Raw genomic sequence first — 20370 nt, forward strand, 5'->3', positions numbered from 1 at the left:
AGCAGTCTGGAGGCAGTTAACTAGGTGTCTGTGAACTCAAGGGCAGCGTGATGCAAAATTCTAAACTAATTCTACTTGTGCGATTTAATGTCTCCTAAGCAAAAATATTTGCGAGTCCCTTGTAACACCGATTCTATTACTTTGACTTTCTTCTACATTCAGCTGTCACCTCATCTGAAGCCACAGAAGCTAGCAGGCAGCAGACCACACAGCCAGGGTGTTTAGAACCTTCCCTAGCTCTTGGTCACCTACATTCTACTTTCTGCTTCCATGAACTTGACCACTTTAAATATGCCTTAGTTTCTATTGCTATTGCTTTGGTGAAAAGGACCAAAATCAATTTGGGGAGGAAAGGGTTTACTTTACTCACACTTCCAGGTCATACCCCATCACAGAGGGAAGCCAAGACAGGAGCTCAGGCTGGGCAGAAACCTGGGAGCAAGAGCTGATGCACAGGCCTTGGCCGAGCTCCGCTTACAGGCTTGCTCCTCATATTTTGTTCAGCCTGCTTTCATATTGAACCCAAGACCACCAGCTCAGGGGTAGCGTCACCCACAGTGAGCTGGCTCTCTCACCTCAATCGATAAGAAACTACCCCACAGCCTGGTCTTATGGAGGCATTTTCTCGATTGAAGCTCCCTCCTCTCAGATGTCTCTAGCTTGTGTCAAATTGGCATCAAGCTAGCCAGCATACCATGAAATTATGGTGATTGTCTTTTTGTATGTGATTTATCTCACTTGGCATATTCGCTCAAGGCTCTTTCTGTGTGTTTGTGTAACAATGTTCACTTCCTCTTTATGTCTGAATAGTAATCTGCTCGGTGCCTATGCTCAGCTCCTCAGCTGCAAAGGACACTTGGATGCTGCCACCTGCTGGTTCTTGTGACTAGAGCTTCCATCAAGTAGGGAGCCGTGCTTTTCGGCTTTCGGCTTTCGGTTCGGAGGAGGCAAAGGTGCAATTTTCTTCGGTCGTCCCGAATCCGGGTTCATCCGACACCAGCCACCTCCACCATGCCGCCCAACCAAGTTCGACCCCAACGAGATCAAAGTCGTGTACTTGAGGTGCACCGGAGGCGAGGTCGGCGCCACATCCTCCTTGGCCCCTAAGATCGGTCCTCTGGGTCTGTCTCCCAAAAAAGTTGGTGATGACATCGCCAAGGCTACCGGTGACTGGAAAGGCCTCAGGATTACAGTGAAACTGACCATCCAGAACAGACAGGCCCAGATTGAGGTGGTGCCCTCTGCCTCTGCCCTGATCATCAAAGCCCTCAAGGAGCCACCAAGAGACAGGAAGAAGCAGAAAAACATTAAACACAGTGGAAACATCACTTTTGATGAGATTGTCAACATTGCCCGGCAGATGAGACACCGGTCTTTGGCCAGAGAACTTTCTGGAACTATCAAGGAGATCCTGGGTACTGCACAGTCTGTGGGCTGCAATGTGGACGGCCGCCACCCTCATGACATCATAGATGACATCAACAGCGGTGCGGTGGAGTGCCCAGCTAGTTAAAAAGCAACAAGAAGGGGTTGGGGATTTAGTTCAGTGGTAGAGCACTTGCCAAGCCCAAGGCCCTGGGTTCGGTCCCCAGCTCCGAAAAAAAGAAAAAGAAGCAACAAGAAAATATTTAAATAAAAGACTATCTGATAAAAAAAAAGTAGGGAGCCGTGTCAGGCACCACCCCAGATTAAGGTGGGCAGGCTGCATTGCACAAGATCCAAGCAAGCTGTGTAGACTGCAAGCCACTCCCACCCACGCTCCTCCCCTGGCATTCTCAGGCAGGAGGGAACTTTACAGATCTCCTACTTAGTACTTTGCTCTTCTCCTTGATCCCAAGTCAGCAGCCCCCACATTTCAGCAAAGGGCATGGGGCCAGTTCCACTCAGGTACCAGCAGGCCTGGGACAGCAGACAACACACCCTTTCCACTCACCAGAGCCCGGTGTGGCTTTGCTGGACAGAGGACTTGAGGCGGGGCAGTATCTGCTTAAAGAGAACACTAGACAAACGACGCTTGCTTGGCATTTGCAGAATGTGAGGCAGCTGCTCCGTGTTAGCCTGAAAGGCTGCATGTGTTTCTTTTGGTTTTTGTTGTGAATGGCATAGAAAGTGCACAAAACTTAAGTTAGCAGTGAGTTCATTTATATGTGTGTGTACGACTGTGTAATCACCATTCCAAAACAGAAAACAAACAAACAAAAACTTAGGGAAAATTTCAAACCCCCACCAAGCTCCTTCATGCCCTTCCTGGCCCGCCCTCTCCCAGCTCCCCCACCTTCTACCTGCCTTCTATGCTGCCTTCTATCCCTGTACTTTAGATACTGCCCTCAAAGTCCTGCAGACAGCTGAACGATCTTTAGTTCACATCTGAAGCACTATAGGATGGGAAGTCAGAGGTAAGCTCATTGTAACAAAACATTCAAGGAAATAGGCCAAAAGACCATGGGAAGATCTGGGTTGGGTAAAGTGGGAGGATCCAGAGCTTCAGGCTAGGCTGAGCTACATAGCAAGACCCTGTATTAAAAACCAAACAGTGGTGGCAGCAACAAAAGGGGAGAATATGGGACACATGGAGTGTGGTAGAGAGAGTTCCTGGATTCAACTCCTAGTGCTGCTCAGATAAACCATACCGGGAAATACACGGGACAGGAGTTTCTCCAAGCCTTCCCACTTTCTTTTCCTTTCATTTCTTCCCTAGCTCAGGAGCATCTCTAGGAGCCGATCGTGCTGAACCATGTTAGACTCCATTATTTCCACTAGAGGGCAGCACTGCACTAGCACCAAGGGCGTCTTCCACAGCTTTTCCTTCTCTGCTTTAGGTCCCCCTTAGAAAATTGGCAGAGACCAGGTTCACGCAGGTTATTGTTGCTTGCTTGTTTTAGTCTGTTTTGTCTTTGAGGATACAGCTTTTTCAGCCCTTATCTGTCCATAGTATCCCCACCATCTCCTGAAAAATGAAGTCCGAGCTCTGGGACCATGTGGATCGTGGATTTGTCTTTCTAGAAAGTGACTGAGCTTCTGTTCCTTCCCATCAGTTAAATGTTGTCCCTTTAAGAGTTGTTCCTTTAAGGGTTGGTCATGGTATCTGTTCACAGCAGTAAAACCCTAAGACAATGCTCAAGACTCATATTGTTATAATGCAAGAGTCCTGGCTCTGTGTGACCCAATGAAAAGCATCAGTGAAAAGCAGAGAATGGAGATTTAATGAATGAGGGAGTATTGGGAAGAACAGAAAAGGGGGCTATAGACCATCAGAAAAAAAGAAAGAAAAAGGAGAGGCTTAGGCATTGTCATGGCTAGGTTTATGTCAACTTGACCCAAGCTAGAGACATTTCAGAGGAGGGAAACTCAACTGAGAAAATGCCTCCATAGGCTCTCACTGTGGGCAATCCTGTGGGGGAAAATCCCTTAATTAATGATGGATCTGGGAGGGCCCAGTCCACTGTGGGTGGTGCTACCCTTGGGCTGGTTGTTCTGGGTTCTATAAGAAAGCAGGTCGAGCAAGCCATGGAGAGTAAGCCAGTAATCTGAAACCCTCCATGACTTCATTGTTGGCATAGAGATCTCTGTTTGTGACCCAACAAACCACAACAGGCCAAGATGGTTCCACGTGGAAAGGTTTAATGAGAGAAGAGTAGTAGAAGAGGAGAGGAATAGAGGCTAGCCATGAGCACTTGGAGGGAAGGGAGAAGGGGAATGGGGAGAGAAGGAACAAAGGGGAAAGGGGGGAAGAGGGCAAGAGCAAGAGGCAAGAGAGCAAGAGAATGAAGAAGGGGCAAGCAGCCCCTTTTATAGTGTCAGGCACACCTGGCTGTTGCCAGGTAACTGTGGGGGTGGAGCTTAGACAAAATGCTAACATCAGTGGCTCCTGCTTTCAGGGTCTTGCCTGAGGTCCTGCCCTGACTTCTCTGGATGATGGACCATGATCTGGAACTGTAAATAAAATAAGCCCTTCCCTCCCTAAATTACTATGGGCCGAGATGTTTTATCACAGCAATAGAAACCCTAGCAAAGGCAGACACACATGGCTGGCATTTTTACCAGGCTGGGGCTGGCCTATTGATCTGTTTTGTCCTTCAAGGGTTTCTGAGGAGTCACTATGTTGTTATCACTTGAGGGACGTAGTCTGGGTCCCACGAGGGGACTGCTCTTGTTCAAATGCAGAATCACAACTGTGGGCAAGTGTCCTCTTTTGCAGGTGAGGTAACCCACTCAGTGAGACTCGCTGGCTCTCAGAGGTACTTTGTCGTAAAGACATTTGTCGCTCAAGCTATCATTCCTGGAATCTAAAAGAGAACTACAAGGAAGAGAAACATTAGAGGCAAAAATAAAACCCAAGAGGGAAATAGGGTGGTGAAGCCAGAGGAGTGGAAGGAAGCCAGGGGCGTGGCCACCTCCACCGTGGCGTCATCAAGAAGGTGAGTGCTTGTGGATGGATGGATGGATGGATGGATGGATGGATGGATGCCGTCGCTGTGGGCTTGGTTTAATTATTTTGGTAGCGGCTTTCCTAAAGAAGTGAACTACCTCAGGTATATGCACACTTCTTCCCATGTGATGTCATCAGGGGTAATGGAGTCAGAAGTCATGGAGTTAGCACTATCTCAGTCCTGGCCCTCGCCTTCAGGCACGGCAGCATCCAGAACACCAAGACATGTCTCTATTCCTTAATTCCCCAGTCTCGGGTGATTTGTTATAGGAGCAAACAAACGGACTAAGCTACCCAGCACCTATGAGGCACTAGCCGTCCACAGAGTGCTTGGGCTAAGGAGCTAAGGCTGGACTCACATATTCGTGCTTGGCTCCTGCTCTACTGAGCCGTGTTCCCGCCCAGCCTCCGTGTTAAATGCTGCAGAAACTGAAGTGAGTGGGTTTGATCCCAGCCTGTACCTGCCAGGTGAGTCAGTGCAGCCGAGGGGAAGTCCTATCTGGCCAAACATCTGTCAGGCCAGGAGGCAGGTCTTTGTGAAAGGCAGTCCACCTCTGGCCCTGACTATTCCTGGATGTAGGGGACCTCGAGACTGCAACGTCCCAAGTGCTCCTTGCCTGGGCCATTTCTCAGGTTGTGCTTACAAGTGAACAGCTTAAATGACACCATCTCCCCCACCCTGGATAAGGAGCAAACTTGCTCACTATTTATTACTAAATGACATATTTCCCAAATCAGATGTGAGGCACACACCTATCATCCCAGTGTTAGGGTTTAAATCTCAGCTCGTGCCCGGACAGAACACACCAAGCCAACATGGTTCCACATGGAGAGATTTAATGAGAGGAGAAGAGTAGAAGGGAGGAACAAAGAAGGCTGGCCATGGGCACGTGGAGGGAAGCAGGGGATGGAAAGAGAATGGACAGGAACATAGGGGAAGAGAAAGCAAGAAGGGAGTAAGAGGGAGAGGAGGGGGCAAGCAGCCCCCTTTATACTCAGGCACAGCTGGCTGTTGCCAGGCAACTGTAGGGCGGAACATATCTGGCTGTTCCGGGGTAGCTGTGGGGATGGAGCTTAGACAGAATACCAACACCCAGCACTTGGGAGACAGAAGCTAGAGGTAGGCCTAGAGGTCGGCTTAGCTTATAGGGTGAGTTCAAGGCCAACCTGATGTTATCATCTGGTGGGTTTTGATCAGGTACATTTTCTCTGTCACTAAAGGGATTAAAAGGCAGGAGAATCTCAAGTGCGACAGGTAGTGGCATGAGAATCCTAGACACAACACACAGGAGTGACCAGAAAGGAAAGGTTTTGATTAGGGACAAGGAAACACTCACACAAGTAGGGCTCATGGAGAGAAAGACCCTCCACAAAGCAGAGACTTAAGTCTTGAGGGCTGAGACTTTTAAAGGTCTTTCTACTCTCATTTAGGGTTGGTCAGTTTAAACAAAGACTGTGAGACAGGAAAGTCCACTTTGGGGTAAACACGTCCTGATCTAGCCTTTGAGGAAAAAGCATTTGGGCCTTAGTCTCTGGTCAGGAGCAGGAGAAAGAAGCCACAAGTTTGCCATTTATATTATCTACCCTGGCTCCTCCCTTCCCATCTGGCTATAGGGGATCATCTAAGTCCTGGTCCCTCACTGGGATGCATAGCTCTGAAAACCCTACAAGACCCTTCCAAGGAAGCTAAAGCCGAGTTGGGGTGAGGCCCCCACTTCACCCAGCAACTAGTGCTCAGCCAGCAGTTCGCACACAATGCCTTTCTTTGAACTCACCTGAATAGGCTCCGCCCTCATCTGCTTCTGCTCCGCCCTCATTTGCATCTTCCCCGCCCCTTACTGCATTTGGCCCGCCCTCATCCTACAGAACTACAATAATGACCACAGGGGCCCACTGACCTTCACACCCCCCTCTGTGTTCACTGTCTGTGCCTCCAATCTCTGACTTGAGGCCGCAGTTCCTAGGCAGTGCATGAATGAAAGTGAGGACATGAAGGCTCCAAAGTACTCATGGCTATGGGGTATAACATAGCAGAGTCTCCAGACTACTCCAGTGATAGCCCCTGACAGAGTCAAGGCTATCCACTCACGTCATCAGTCCACAGAACTCATTGGAAATAGGAGGGAAGCACGCTTTGCTCCACACGGTCATCCAGGAGCCCAGGCTCTGGCTTCTGTAACACACAGACTTGCACTGATTTTGTGGTTCCTTCCTCAGTAGTGGCCATTCCATCCCCTGGTCTGTATAGGCTGCTGCTTTCCATTAGCTTTTGTTCCATTAGCTTTTGTTGATGAGCCATCAGTTAACCATGTGTTAGCCAAAAGTCAGGACCTTTCTGTTGGTCCCCACAGCTCAATAGGTGCCTTTTTTTTTTGGAAGGTACAGACCCCTTTGCTACCACATCTGGGCATGAGGGAATTCAGACAGTACTAGTTCACTGTAGTACCCTTCCTTCCACGGCTAAGCCTGCAAAGGACTCTACCTTTGAACAGGTCCAATCCATCATTGTAAGGGGTATTGTATGCTTATGACCATAGGGTGGTTGGCAGTGACTGAGTATTCTCCTTGTGTCTGAGTTAGGGTTTTACTGCTGTGAACAGACGCCATGACCAAGGCAACTCTTATAAGGACAACATTTAATTGGGACTGGCTTACAGGTTTAGAGATTCAGTACATTATCACCAAAGTAGGACACATCACAGCATGCAGGCAGGCATGGTGCTGGAGGAACCAAGAGTTCTAAATCTTGTCTCCCACGTGGCTAGGAGGAGGGTCTCATAGCCCACCCCCACAGTAACACACTTTCTCCTTGGGCCAAGGATATTCAGACCACCACACCATGCCTCATAAAATGTCCAGATTTGTTTCTCAAAGAGAAAATATTCTCCATACATGGAAAGCATTTGCAATAGAAGCCAGCAGGCAAACATTGTTGGACTCCCTTTTGCTTTATTGAGAGTCAACAGTTGCCAATTCACCAAAAACTATGATATCCATAGTTATGGTGTTATCTGATTCAATATTGGTCAGGATTGCATGCATGAAGATGAGTTTACTTGCAGTGGCAAAAGCTGTTCTTTGTCCCTGTCCCCATTAGAAATTAAATCCCTTTCTACCAATCCTGCAGAGGGTTTTTATAATACCTTGTAAGTATGTGATTTCTCCCAATTAGGAGCTGTATCTGCATTTGTACCTGGGTATTGGGATTAAAAGCATGCACCACGTCCATCTTGTTCACTATAACTCTAGCATTTAGAAAACAATTAATTTATAGAGATCTGCCTGTCTCTGCTTGGATTAAAGGGATGGGCTATGATCACCTCGCTCAAATATTTTATCTTAGCTCCAAATCACTCCAACTCTTAAAGATTTAGAAAGCAAGTTGAACTATGGTAACCCTATGAATTTACTTAAAACATTTAAAAGCATGTCTTTAATACCAAACAATAAAAATACCCTTTCTATTTAAGAAAATAAAACCTCGAAAGCTGATGTCCAAGACAACGTGGGCCATGTGGGGCCTGGCGATTGTCATACAAACCATATGTACACTAAGCAAGAATGGGTTATTAAATATACACCGTAACACTGGATGTCCAGGACCACAAGAAGGAAAAACCTAATTGTGGCACCAGTCTGTCCTCAGGGCAGGCTTTTTTCTAGGAAAAAATGGGTGCAAAAATTCAAAGGCAAGCAGTGAAGTGGCACAGATTTTTGTCTAATTAGTATTATCAGTATCCTGAGTGGGGTGAGGGATGGTGGTAGACAGGCGGTGAACTGGGGAATTTCAGACCATTGAGATAACAGGTTACAGATGACTCAACCATAACTTTTTGGCGTATTAGTAACATTCTTTAGTACCAGATATGGATAATTACTTCTGGGAAGTAGAGTCTGAGAACTTAATTTCATCTTATGAACAAAATGGAGACTGAATACAAAATGGCTACAGCCAAGTTAAAAGGAGTAGGCCTCAACAACTCTAACATCCTAAGATGGAGCTAAAACACGTAGTTTTAGAAAACCCATTTTTTTTTTTTTATATTTCATTCCAGTAAACAAGTGTGCTTTGGCAAACTCTTAATTCGAAAATAACATTTTCCTCAGAAGCGTTCTTTATTTTATGGTTTATTTCCTAGACTGGAAGAATGTTAACCTGTGTTTTCCTTTGCTGCAACAAATCACTCCCCATAAATTCATGACAATATTATCTACATACGGCTTTAATTTTCTTCTTTGTAGACTGTAGGCCTTTGTAGAATGTAGGCCTTCTGGGCCTATACACTCTACCCGTTTTGTACTTTGTTTTACCTGAGATAAAGTTGCAATCCCTAGAAGCTGAATGTCTACCACTTGAAGAGGTCAATCTGGATGCCAAAATTTTGGTGAAATGATTGTTACATTTGCTCTTTTGTCTACTAAAGCTTCCATTTTAATGTCGTTCATTTGTAATTTTAGCTTTGGTCTCTGATCACTTATAGCAGTTTTTGCCAAAGTACTTTTCTATGGTCTCTAATTTTTTTATCTGTTGAAGCCGTTCTATCCTTGCTTATATCCAGAGCATTGCTCTTTTTAATAACAGGTGTTAAATCTTTTAATTGCTATGTAGACAGGGTTTTCCTACAATGATAGGGAATGATTGAATTGAATTTGATATTGGGGCATGCATGAGGCCCCTCAGGGCGTTTCCCAATGGCAGAGGGTTACTTTGTGTGCTCCTTGTTGATTTGCATTCATTAGTCCAATTCTGGCCTTTGACACAACTTCTGTATACTTGAGAAGGCTGGGGCCTTCTTTTTGGATTATCTTTAAGGAAAAAAATTATTTCTAGGAATGCCTTGCCTACAGTCCCTTCTCAAAATTGTGGTTTACCACAATTAAAACATCTGTCATTTGGAATTTTCTTAATAGTTTTAGAAATTTCTTCTCCTATCAGAGTAGCATCATAAACATGAGATCCAATATCAGCTGTATTTCTAATCCATTCATCTATTGGTGCTGATCTTGCCTTTAAAGGTCGAATTACCCCTTTGCATTCTGGATTAGTATTTTTGAAAGCCAAAGATTCCATGAGTATTTTTCTGACTTCTGAATCTGATACTATTCTATTTACACCTGAAGTCAATCTTTTCAAAAAAAAAATCAGCGAAGGCTTTTTTGGGTCTCATATAATTTTAATAAGTGACTCAGACCTCTTTCCTGATTCTTCAACCTTGTCCCAAGCATGTAAAGCCACCAAATAACATAGCACTAAGGTGTGATTATTAAATTCAAGCTGGCTTTGTCACTCAGCATACTGACCCCACCAACTGACCCTGGGAGACATTAATACCTCTAACCCTATTTTGTTATTCTGTGGCCCTAGCTTCCTCTTTGCACCATGTTTACCATTGTAGCTGAAGACCAGCTTTCAATATTGCTGTTGCTAAATCTTTCCAGTCTTGGGGAATAATTCTGTTGTGTTGCCAATTTAATGTCTGTTTCGCATAGGGTGAATGCATACCATATGAAATGATAGCTTTCTTAAATCTCTTCAAATCTAATATGTCTGTAGGATTCCATTTAATTATTTCATAACTTGAGAGTAGTTATTGTCTGCTGGTAGGTCTTGTATAGCAATTGGATAAAATAAGGTTGATTTTCTAACAACCTTGGCCCACCCCTCTTCACATCATATGGGGTGCAGCAGGTTCTTATCTAAATCCCTCTGTCTGAGTATTTTTCTTATTTTCATTTCTAAGTCCTTCTAGGGCTTGTATCTTATTGATATACTTTTCACATTGTTCTTTTTCCTGTATCCCTAAAGATTTTTTTCTATGAGAGCATACAGGAAGCTACCATGGCTATTAAGGATAAACTATGAAATACTAAAAAATATAATAATCATAATCAGTACTGAGCCAACTTCACCTAAGTCATCTAGCTTTTAGTTTCCTGACTCTATCTTCAAGCCATCTAAAGTAGCACTAAACACCATCCTATCACCTAATCCAATGGTATTTCCCATCCTTCACTCTCTTCTTGAGGATTTCCTAGAAGCCTTACCAAATTAGATGGTTTCTCAGGGTTGTCCGAGGCTAGCCTGATTTTTCTGTCCATGTGGTCCTGCCATGGGTTGGAACACCAAATGTTGTTTTTAACAAAATCTCAAACATTATATACCAGGGTCCAGGACTTGCCACACACACCACAAACACAAACACCAATCTCAGTCAGACAGGGATGGTTTATTGAACACACATCTAAAGACTGATTGACCAGGGCAACAGCTGAAAGCTGCATGATGGGCATTTCTCAGGGCCAGCTCACAAAGGCTAAAGCTGCAGAAACCATAACCAGCTCATATGCATGTGCTGGAAGTGCTGCCTGGTGGTTGGCCCTGACTCAAGCCATTTTAGAGAGAACCATTCATATTGACCTTTAATTTTATGGGTCCTACTCGAAGCTTATAGTTATGGAACTTCTTAAGATTAACAAACCTTGTAACATGCAGAGCATAACAGGTTATATGTTCATCATGACCCTGCTCTGAGCCATATTATTTTTCTGCATCAATGACTGGCAGGCATATTACAGAAATAAATGAACTACCTGGTGGGCATGAAAGAAAATGACTACAGCTATGCAGGGCTCAACATTAGATTTTACCAATACAGACTCTGGAGACAGATGCTGGGGGTTAAAGCCTGCTAAGAGAGGCAGAAAAAGCCTCAGCTGATGATGTCCCAAAAGGAAAAGGAAAAAGGAAGTTCTTCTCCATGCTGTCTCTCAAAACCTTTCAAACCGAATGTCCCTCCTTTCTACTTCCTGTCCATCTCTTTCTACCTGTCTTCCTGACTTCCTCTTACTCTCTATTGTTTTTTTTCCTATGTTCACTCCCTGTCAACTGGTTGCTTGCTCTGAGCCTTGGTCTAAGGTTGACTTTATTTAAGCCTGTTTACAATAAACTGGCAGCTCATGGATTATAGGTATGTGCTAGGGCTGAGTCACACCACAAATAGAAACAGGTTTTTCTAGTAAATAACACAATTGTCGGATTCACTTTGTAATCAAATATTCTGCAACAGTAGTGTGGTACTGGCTGGCCTTCAACTTGTTATCTTCCTGTCCCAGCCTCACAAGTGTTGGGGTTACAGGTGAGTGCAATCAAAACATAAGCATCTGAGAGTTAAGGTGCCTGGAGAGGTGTGTGCTAAGGACTGGAGAGGACTCCCTGTCAGACTGAGTCCATTCTCAAGGCAGTACCAGGACTCCAGAAAACCAGGGCCCAAAGAGAAAAGGCCAGTGAAGAAAGGGAAAGACACTCTGTGGACATGATGTTGCCTACAGAAGGCCCATGTATTGAAAGCCTAGTGTCTGATGAAAGCAGTGTTGAGGGAGGTTTTTGTTACTGGGTCAGGAGTGTCCTGACCTCACCAAGGAGTTAACCCATTGACAGATTCTACATTTGATGATATCAGTGGGTAGGCAGTGGCTGGTGAGTTAACCCATTGACAGATTCTACATTTGATGATATCAGTGGGTAGGCAGTGGCTGGTGAGTTAACCCATTGACAGATTCTACATTTGATGATATCAGTGGGTAGGCAGTGGCTGGTGAGTTAACCCATTGACAGATTCTACATTTGATGATATCAGTGGGTAGGCAGTGGCTGGAGAAGTAGCGAATCAGGGCATACCTTTGAAGGACGTATCTTTTCCTTTCTCCCCTTCTCTAAGTCATTCTCTTTGGTTCCTGGCTGCCATGAGGGTGAACACCCTTCTACTCCACACACTCGTGACACTGGGATGCTCAATCTTACTTCAGACCCAGGTGACCCTGGATTGACACCTCAGAAGCAGTGAGATAAAGAATCCTATGTGGGACGTCGAGTTGAAAAGGTACCCTGATTCCTGGTCGATACAGGTTAAATCCCTGGGGGACCCTAAAAGGGATGACAGGCGTATTCCCAGCATTCTAGATCAGGGTGCCACTAGCTGCAGTCTCCCCAAACCCCTGTAGAGAGGTTTGAAACAGACCAAGTCATGTAGAGCGATGCCCCCAAACCCTCCTCCACAGGTAAGGAGCTGACCACAAATCATGTAGGCTGATAGATCAGTCTTAAGAGACAGGACCACACCCCCGAATATGTAGATGAAGTCTGACCCATCCAAAAAACTGTGTTTAACTGTCGTGTTCAGAATTAAAGGCGTACGAGAATCACTCCATCATCTGAGAGCTTCCTGAGCTGTCACAGAGCTGCTTGGGGAAGAGATCCACTCTCCCGAAATCATGGCTGCCAGAACTCCCCTGCACCCCTCGCCGCTAGTCAGTCTCCTGCTGACTAGGCCTGGCCTGAAACAGAGGCGAGAACAACACCTACCTGAGTTCTCCTCCTTTCTCCTGGATGCACCAACCTAGCTGGACCAGAGATCTCCATGCACGGCACGGCAGCCCACCATCCTCCTTCCTTTATACCATTTCTCCTGGGTGTTTGCCACAGTGACAAGACCTTTGAATGAGACTGGAACACCAGGGCTTTTCCCACTGCTATGATGTGGCATAGGGTGAGTGTCAGCGAGGTAGGAGAGACTATTCACTGTTGCCATCTACTTTCCAGGTACCATTTGAGAAATGAGTATCAATATGTCAGCTGCCTTGGAGATGCATAGGATGGCTGATGGTCAGCGTTTCCCTTTACAGTTGACCTGGTCAATGGCTGGTGATACTTTTTTGATAGAGACAACAAATGCCTCCCAGACCCAGACAATGCTGGATACCTTCTGACACCGGAGGAAATCCTGTTTTACAACCAGCCTGAAGCAGGGGGGTTGGGGGGTGGGGAGGTGGAAAGAAACAAGATATGCCTGAAGACATGACCAGAAAAAGGGAGGGGCAGCCACCCATCCCCACTAGGTCCCACACAAATACCCCTACTCCATGAAGTTGCTTGTGGATCTTCACTGCTAAGTCTGCTGCTTTCTGAGTTAGAACTCAGAACTTTGTTTTCTTTCCATTTTCCCTTTCTGAGCACTAACTCAACTCTTCATCCTGTTGGCTTGCCCTGACAGGAGGCATTCCTTTCTCATAAGGAAGCCCACACAGCTGCTAGGAATCTCCCGCTGCTGAACAGCCTGCGTTTGACCTTTAACTCTGAAAGCAAAACTTCTTTTCTCTTCCGGTCTCTTTCCTCCTTAAAGCTGACTGTCCTGTTGTTTTTCTCTTAACACAGCAGTAAAACTGCCCCGGAGTTTCTTGGTGGCTCCTTTCCTAAATCCTTTATTTTCAAGATTAAGAACCTGTAAGAAGGACTCTGTTTTCTCAGGTGACAAGGCAGTTTGAAGGGCAACTCTTTGATAAAAGAAATGTGTGTGTGTGTGTGTGTGTGTGTGTGTGTGTGTGTGTGTGTGTGTGTGTGTTTGTGTGTTCACAGTACCACCTTTAAAGGCAAATGGACTGAACCCAAGTTAACCTCAGGGTGGAATCCGGCCTGAGAGGCGTTTCAGATGGCTGATGACTTCCAGTGATCTCTCCTTCAGGTGTCACTGGGTCTTTCCTGTGACCTTACTGACAGGTTTGTGCATTTTTTAATCATAGTATCTGAGTCATTACAGTTTGTTTTTATTTTGTTTCCTTCCCTATCATCTTTCCATGTCCCCTTCTTGCCTTTAACTTATTTCCTTTCTTTTCCCAATCAGAGCTGCTTTTGCTTTCCAAGTACCAGTACAGAGTATCCCAGTGTCCTCTCTACTCCCTACCTGTAGGAAACAGATGAAGTCCTGAGCTAGTGACATCCTAAGTGAATGTGTGTTGTTTGACATGAGCTGGCTGTGTCAAGGACCAAGGCCTCAGACCCATGTGGAATCAGCAAAGCTTTTCCCTCAGAATCAGGCTCAGAGGGATGGTGAAGCCTTCTTCTGGTGCAAGTGTGAATGTTGGCAGTGTGGAGAAGTATGTGCAAAGCCCCCCTAACAACTACAACTTTTTCCTCCTGTTGTAAGTTCCCAAAGTGGCCCTGCCTCATGAGCGCTACCCACAGAGCACAGATTGACAAAGTGATCACTGCAATAGCAAGAGGGTGTAAGGTTTTTAATCTACGAACGTAGGGTTGCTCATCCACGCAGGGAGAGGCAACCCTGAACCCAAAAAGCACACAACTTTTATTCCTTACAGAGGGCAGACTTCAGCAACTGGGTAGCTGGTTCATTCTTATTGGTGGTACACAGGACAAAGGATCTGGTCAGGTATTGGCTGGCCTGCTCAAGGGGCTGTTCTTGGCTCAATTAGTCACTTTCCTCATCTAACCCTACACCTGGCCTTGGAGAATCAGTGGGAAAGGGCTAAGTTGGCACGTCCCTTGGGGAAGGAGTGGGGGGGGGCGCTGGGTGGTCCAGCAGGGTCAGGATGACACCTTGTGGTTGTTCTCAGGATTTACCACAGGAAGGGGTGGGGGGGGGGTCAGTTGTTTTTGTTTTGGCTAGTTTCCATTAAGCTTGGTCACTCTGACCACTGAGACCTTGCTCCTATATTCCCAGAACTTCGTTCTTACAGCTTTGTTTCTTGCATCTGTGAAACTTATTTCTTCAGTCTCTTGACACTTAGAGCCTAAGACGGCTCACCTACAGAGACCTCCTCCCAAAAAGAGTTAACTCGGCTGAGCATAAACATGCTAGGGTTCCAGGTTGCTGCATAGTTGGTGCCCCTCTGTCGGAGTGTGCACAACACATCTGGCCCAAGTCTGTCTTCATTCCCTCACTACCCCACTCAGGTATCTGGGACCAAATGACACAGGATGAATCATACTTTAGCCACTAAACAGCTGAGGACTGACTTGCTTTTAAGTTTGGAGGATATGGAGGCCATATTGTGATTATTGTTAGTGTCCCATGAATTCCAGACTTTTTAAACAAGAGGCAAATGAGTGGAGGTCAGCATCTCTGCCTCAAGGCCATTGCACCTGCCCAGTGGAGGAAGCTGAAGCAAGCTTTGTTAGTTTGAACGCTGACACTTTCTCTGGTCCAGAATAGGGAGTATTTTAACTACTCTGGCTTCAACCAAATGCTGACTCTGCCCAAGAAGCCTATTGCCCTTCAATCCCCTCCCTCAGGAGTGGCTCATCTCTGTCTCTCGGGACACTCCTTCACCCTAGGACTGCTCCAGAAAGCTACTCCTACATCCTGGATAAAGCTAGATTTATCGAGAGAGTTCTTGGTTCTTCTACTCCATATCACTCCCACTATCTGCCGACCTCCGGGTCTCTGTCTGTTATTAGAACTAAACAGTGTGCCTAGTACTCAAAGACCGTTCATGAGTTGGCAGGGAAGAACCAGATTCATCCAAGGGTTTAGATGATCTCTAATTTTAGATGATAGAGGTGACACCAATGACTGGATTAAAGTGATCCTTTACCACTGAAGCTAGTGAATGTGCTAAGATGCTCCTAGCATCACTGAAGCTTGTGAGGGCTCAGTTTTCTCCTATCCTCACTGAAACTGGGAAATGGGTTGAGGGTCTTCTAGCACCATTGATGCTGGCAAATGGGTTAAGGTACTTGTGATTTGAATAGATATGGCTCCCATAGACTCATATGTTGGAATGCTTGAGCCATGGGGAGTGACACTATTAGGAGGTGTGGCCTTGTTGGAGTAGGTGTGGCCTTGTTGGAGAAGTGTGTCACTGTGGAGGCAGGCAAAGGAGAAGTCTCCTATGCTCAAGCTCTGCCGTGTGGAAGACATTTTCTGCTGCCTATGGATAAGAATGTAGGACTCTCAACTCCTCCAGCACCATGTCTGCCTGCATGCTATCATGTTTCCTGCCATGATGGTAATGGGCTAAACATCTGAGACTGTTAGCCCCAATGAAATGTTTTCCTTTATAAGAGTTGCCTTGGTCATGGTGTCTCTTCACAGTGATGAAGCCCTAAAACGGTCCTCCCAGCACTAACAAGTCAATTTGGCATTGTTTGTTCTGTCTTACTTACCTTACTCCTGTCTTACCTTACTCCCCAGATAATTAGCCAATAGTCAGCTTGACCTGAAATTAAGAGTAGGGAAAATGTCACCAGTCTCACAACCTAACCAGTCATCTTTGTGGACACTTGTGGACAACATCAAAATTGCATCAAGAGACTTAATTACTCCAAGAATTAATGTCCATCCCACCGTCTACCAGGATATAGCTGCAATTAGGCTCCCCAGGAACTCCACACGAGCGAGCTTTGCATTGATGGCATCTGCCTGGAAGCCCTCCCACCCCTCCAGAACCCTATCCTCCCGCTCCCCACCCCCTGGTTGGAGGCCCACAAAACCCTTTCTTTTCCTGATACTCTTTCATGTAAGCCACTGGCCCACTGGCCACACTGACTGACAGTGGAACTGGGCTTTTTTTTTTTTTTTCACACTGGGCTTTAAGGCTCTTCCTCAAAGTGCTATCTTGGGATTCAGGAAAACAAAAGGATTTATAAGGAGGGACAGGAAGAATGACAAGAGACCATGGACAGGAAGGTGTGTTTCAGGTCATCTTTGCCACCCAGGACATGTCTTTTCTCTAGCCTGAACACTGTAATGGACCTTGATCTCTCATAGCTAGTTTCTTCATTTTCTTTCTTTTTCATTGTTGTTTGTGATGTATGCATGTGTGTTCATGTCATGGGGGGAGGGAGTACATGTCTGTGTATATGGAAGCCAGAGCTCAATGTTGGGGGTCTTCCTCTATCACTCTGCATCTTGCTTTTTGATATGAGTTCCCATTTAACCTGGTATTCACTGCTTCAGCTAGATTGGCAGGCTAGCAAGCCCCTGGAATCCATTTGTCTCCATATACTCCATCATTTATGCATGTTATGGGATTAGCTTCTACATGGGTGCTGAGGATCTTAACTCATGTCTTTATGCTTGCACAGCAATGGCTTCATCCACTGAGACATTGAACCAACCCCCAGTTCCTTTATTTTGTCTGCAGAGAGACATGCTTGTCTGCAAACTAATTCCCATGTTTTGTATTAGTTAGCAGACTGTACTGGAGACAAAAGAGGGGCACCAAAGTTGGATCTGACTCCAGGAGTCAGATCCCTCACAGGCCAAGGCGTGTAGTATCCCTATGCCTGGTATGTGTTTGCTTGCACGTGTGTCTAGAAGCCATCGGCAAGCCCTCTGAAGCCATCCACCTTTTATTTTTAAGACAGGTCCTCTTGCTGGCCTGGAACATCCAAAGTAGGATAGATAAGCTGACAGGCCAACCAGGCTCCGAGATCCTCCTGCCTGCCTTCCTTGTGAGACGTGCTGTGGATACTTGGCTTTTCACGTGGGTCCTGGGATCACACTCAGGCCCGCTGGCTGAGCCATCTCCCCAGCCTCATGCTGGCTGGGTTGTAAATGCAAAGGGTGAGTGTGATGATGTCTACTGGGCCTTTGCCATTGAGAAAATAGACACTCAAATTTTGTCTTCAGAATTGAGCATCTGCTAGTTTTTAATCTTTTGTTAAAAAAAAGTTGTAAGTCGTAGAGTCCTTTGTATCTGTAAGCTGTAATAAATTATTATATTTGAAAAAAAAAAGAGGGGCTCCACCACTGTCTACTGGAGCCCACTTGGTTCTTTTCAATGCATTTTCATTTTTCCCCAAGGTGTTGGTAAAGAGAGAAGGTGGGACATCGCATAAGCCCTTGGAGCATCCCTACGAGAGGTTAAAGGGGCTGTCATCATGAGGTCTACACAGAGAGAGTACAAGGAGGAAACTACAGCTTCCTAACTGTGTCACCAAATGCTGTCATGGTTCCCTGAGTGGGAACAGACCTCTGCTGTCACAGCGAGAGCACAGAGTCCCAGTCATGGTCTCTAGGGAGCTGTGGTAGCTGCTGTGGCAAGAGAAGGATGTAGCAATTTGAAAAGACCTTTTTTTCTTTTTTAAATTAACCATAAATTAATGAGACAGAACAATAACTGTAACCCTGATTTACCAGTTTGTAAAAATCCAGATGACTCTAAATCATTTTATGACAGAATGGAACAGGTTAAAGCTGCCTGTGCATATGACTAACCTTTTCGTTTTCAAACTTCTGTAGGTTGTGGTCTAAATTTTCCTATCAAGCAAGTTGCTATACCAGGCTGGTGTAGAAAAGTCTCCTTTATTGTCCACATTTCCTTATCTCAGTCTCAAGTAGGTGTTAATGTCAGATGTTACGCTACATCAAACTTCAACCAACCAAGGTATTGAGAACCAAGATCCTTGGAAGTGGCAGCCAAACCAATACAGAGTATCTGGAACTAAGACTTTCATAACTAATGCCAAATCAAGGAGAAGAAGAAACAGGAACCCAGCTATTTACACCAAATTTACTCACTGAATAAAATGTCTCCTAGGCCTAGGAAGCATTCTCAACTGCTAAGTGAAATTTGCAGGTCAGCTGTAATGGGTCAAGTCCCCAGGACAAGTGGTCTGGTTAGTGCTTGGATTAGTCCATGGGTTCCCCACAGTGGAAGCTGTTAAACCATGGGTAAAGGTCTATCTGGACTTGCTCCTGGCTTGCTCAAACAGGCTCATATCATGCCAGTCACTGGAAAAAAAACATGTATGAGACAACCAAGTACGTGGAATGAGAACAAAGTTCAGACCTGACTCCTGGAAACCGGGGTTTGGGGTTATTTATAGGATAAAGAAGCAGGCTAGTCTGACGTGTCAGAAAGGTGATTGTAGGTGAGGATAAAGGATGCATCAGTGATCTTTGTCATCCCTTCACAGATACATGGGTTTTTTTTTCTTAGTTCTACAACTTTATTAGATAGGTCTTCTCTTCAAGCCATTTTTAATATACATACTGACTTTCAGAGACTGCTACAGCATGCACAAGACCTGCTATAGGTTGAAGCTAAACAAAGTCCCAGCATGGTAAGAGGAAGGGAACAGAAAGTCTCACTCCTAACCAAGAAGCTAACATAACTGATAGCTTATAGAAAAGGGAAAATCGGTTTTCTCTCATAGAGTGTCACTTGGCATACTACCAAACACCAGGGTAGATCTCTTGCAAAAGATTATTTGGCCAACATAAAATGGATTCTATGTTTTTGTCAGATACATGTTTTTTAAACAATGGTGGCATTAGTGTGTTCTAAGCATGAAATTTTAAGCCCCAAGACCTCAAAAGGCTACTCTTGGATACCTGTGCAGGCCCCAGGAATGGAGCAGTGGCTTAAACTGGTTTACACCTTCAAGTTCCCGAAAACCACAAAGATTGTCATAGTACCCCAGGTGTTCCAGAAAAGTTAATAAAAGTAAAAATACATGTAAAAATTGGTAGAAAAAAGCAACTTGGAAGCAAATGAAGAGCTTCACAAACCTCCTGCTCTTGCTTCGCTTTTGTCTTGGGGATACTGGGTAAACTAGTAACTACATTGTGCCTGGCTCTTAATCCTAAAAACCAGCATCGAAGATTTTGGGGTGTCGAGAACTCGTGGTCTCTCACTGGAGTTTGGCTCTCTGAAAGAGGGTCTTGGACCAGCTTCATTGCCCTCTAGACTGCCCATCGTGTAAAAAAGAGCTAACCGACAACAATAGCACAAGGATGGTTTTCTTGATATTTGTGGAACCGGAAGGTAGTATCTCCTGATTTGACCCATCATCTGGCTGACTGGCTGTGAAGCGTCCACAAGTTTGGGAGCATCCATCATCTACTGATATAACGCCTCCTAAGTCAGCTTTTCTGCAAGAACTTTGAGGCAAGAGTTCCCCTGGCTTCTCCGTGAACTGTTTTCCCAAGTAAAGGCACCTTCCCTTGCCTCCATACCTTGTCTTTCAAATTAACCGGCATGCTTTGAGAAGAACAGCAACCCATATTCCTAATAACAGTCTGAGGAACATTGGAGCTTGGGCACTGCTTTTTGTTTGTTTCTTAAAGACAGGGGCTCACTGTGAATCTTAGGCTGGTCTTGAACTCACAATCCTCCTGCCTCTCCTTTCCAAGTACTGT

General features: G+C 45.4%; 1 long non-coding RNA gene and 1 pseudogene across 2 annotated transcripts; both read left to right on the forward strand.

The window, feature by feature from the left end:
• Positions 1 to 963: 963 nt before the first annotated feature.
• Positions 964 to 1532, forward strand: LOC100359613 (60S ribosomal protein L12-like; annotated as a pseudogene).
• A 2055-nt stretch (positions 1533 to 3587) lies between these two features.
• On the forward strand, positions 3588 to 18389 carry LOC147994872 (uncharacterized). 2 transcript variants are annotated; one of them, XR_015686618.1, is made up of 5 exons: positions 3588 to 3935; positions 4199 to 4418; positions 12148 to 12309; positions 12610 to 12975; positions 18031 to 18345. It is a non-coding gene; the product is annotated as an uncharacterized LOC147994872 (long non-coding RNA). The 2 variants fall into 2 exon arrangements; XR_015686617.1 differs by lacking the exons at positions 3588 to 3935; positions 4199 to 4418 and adding an exon at positions 5483 to 5549 and having other exon boundaries at positions 18031 to 18389.
• The last annotated feature ends 1981 nt before the right edge of the window (positions 18390 to 20370 follow it).

The sequence above is a fragment of the Rattus norvegicus genome, chromosome 4, assembly GCF_021556685.1.
Source record: "Rattus norvegicus strain SHRSP/BbbUtx chromosome 4, alternate assembly SHRSP_T2T, whole genome shotgun sequence".
Classification (NCBI taxonomy): domain Eukaryota; kingdom Metazoa; phylum Chordata; class Mammalia; order Rodentia; family Muridae; genus Rattus; species Rattus norvegicus.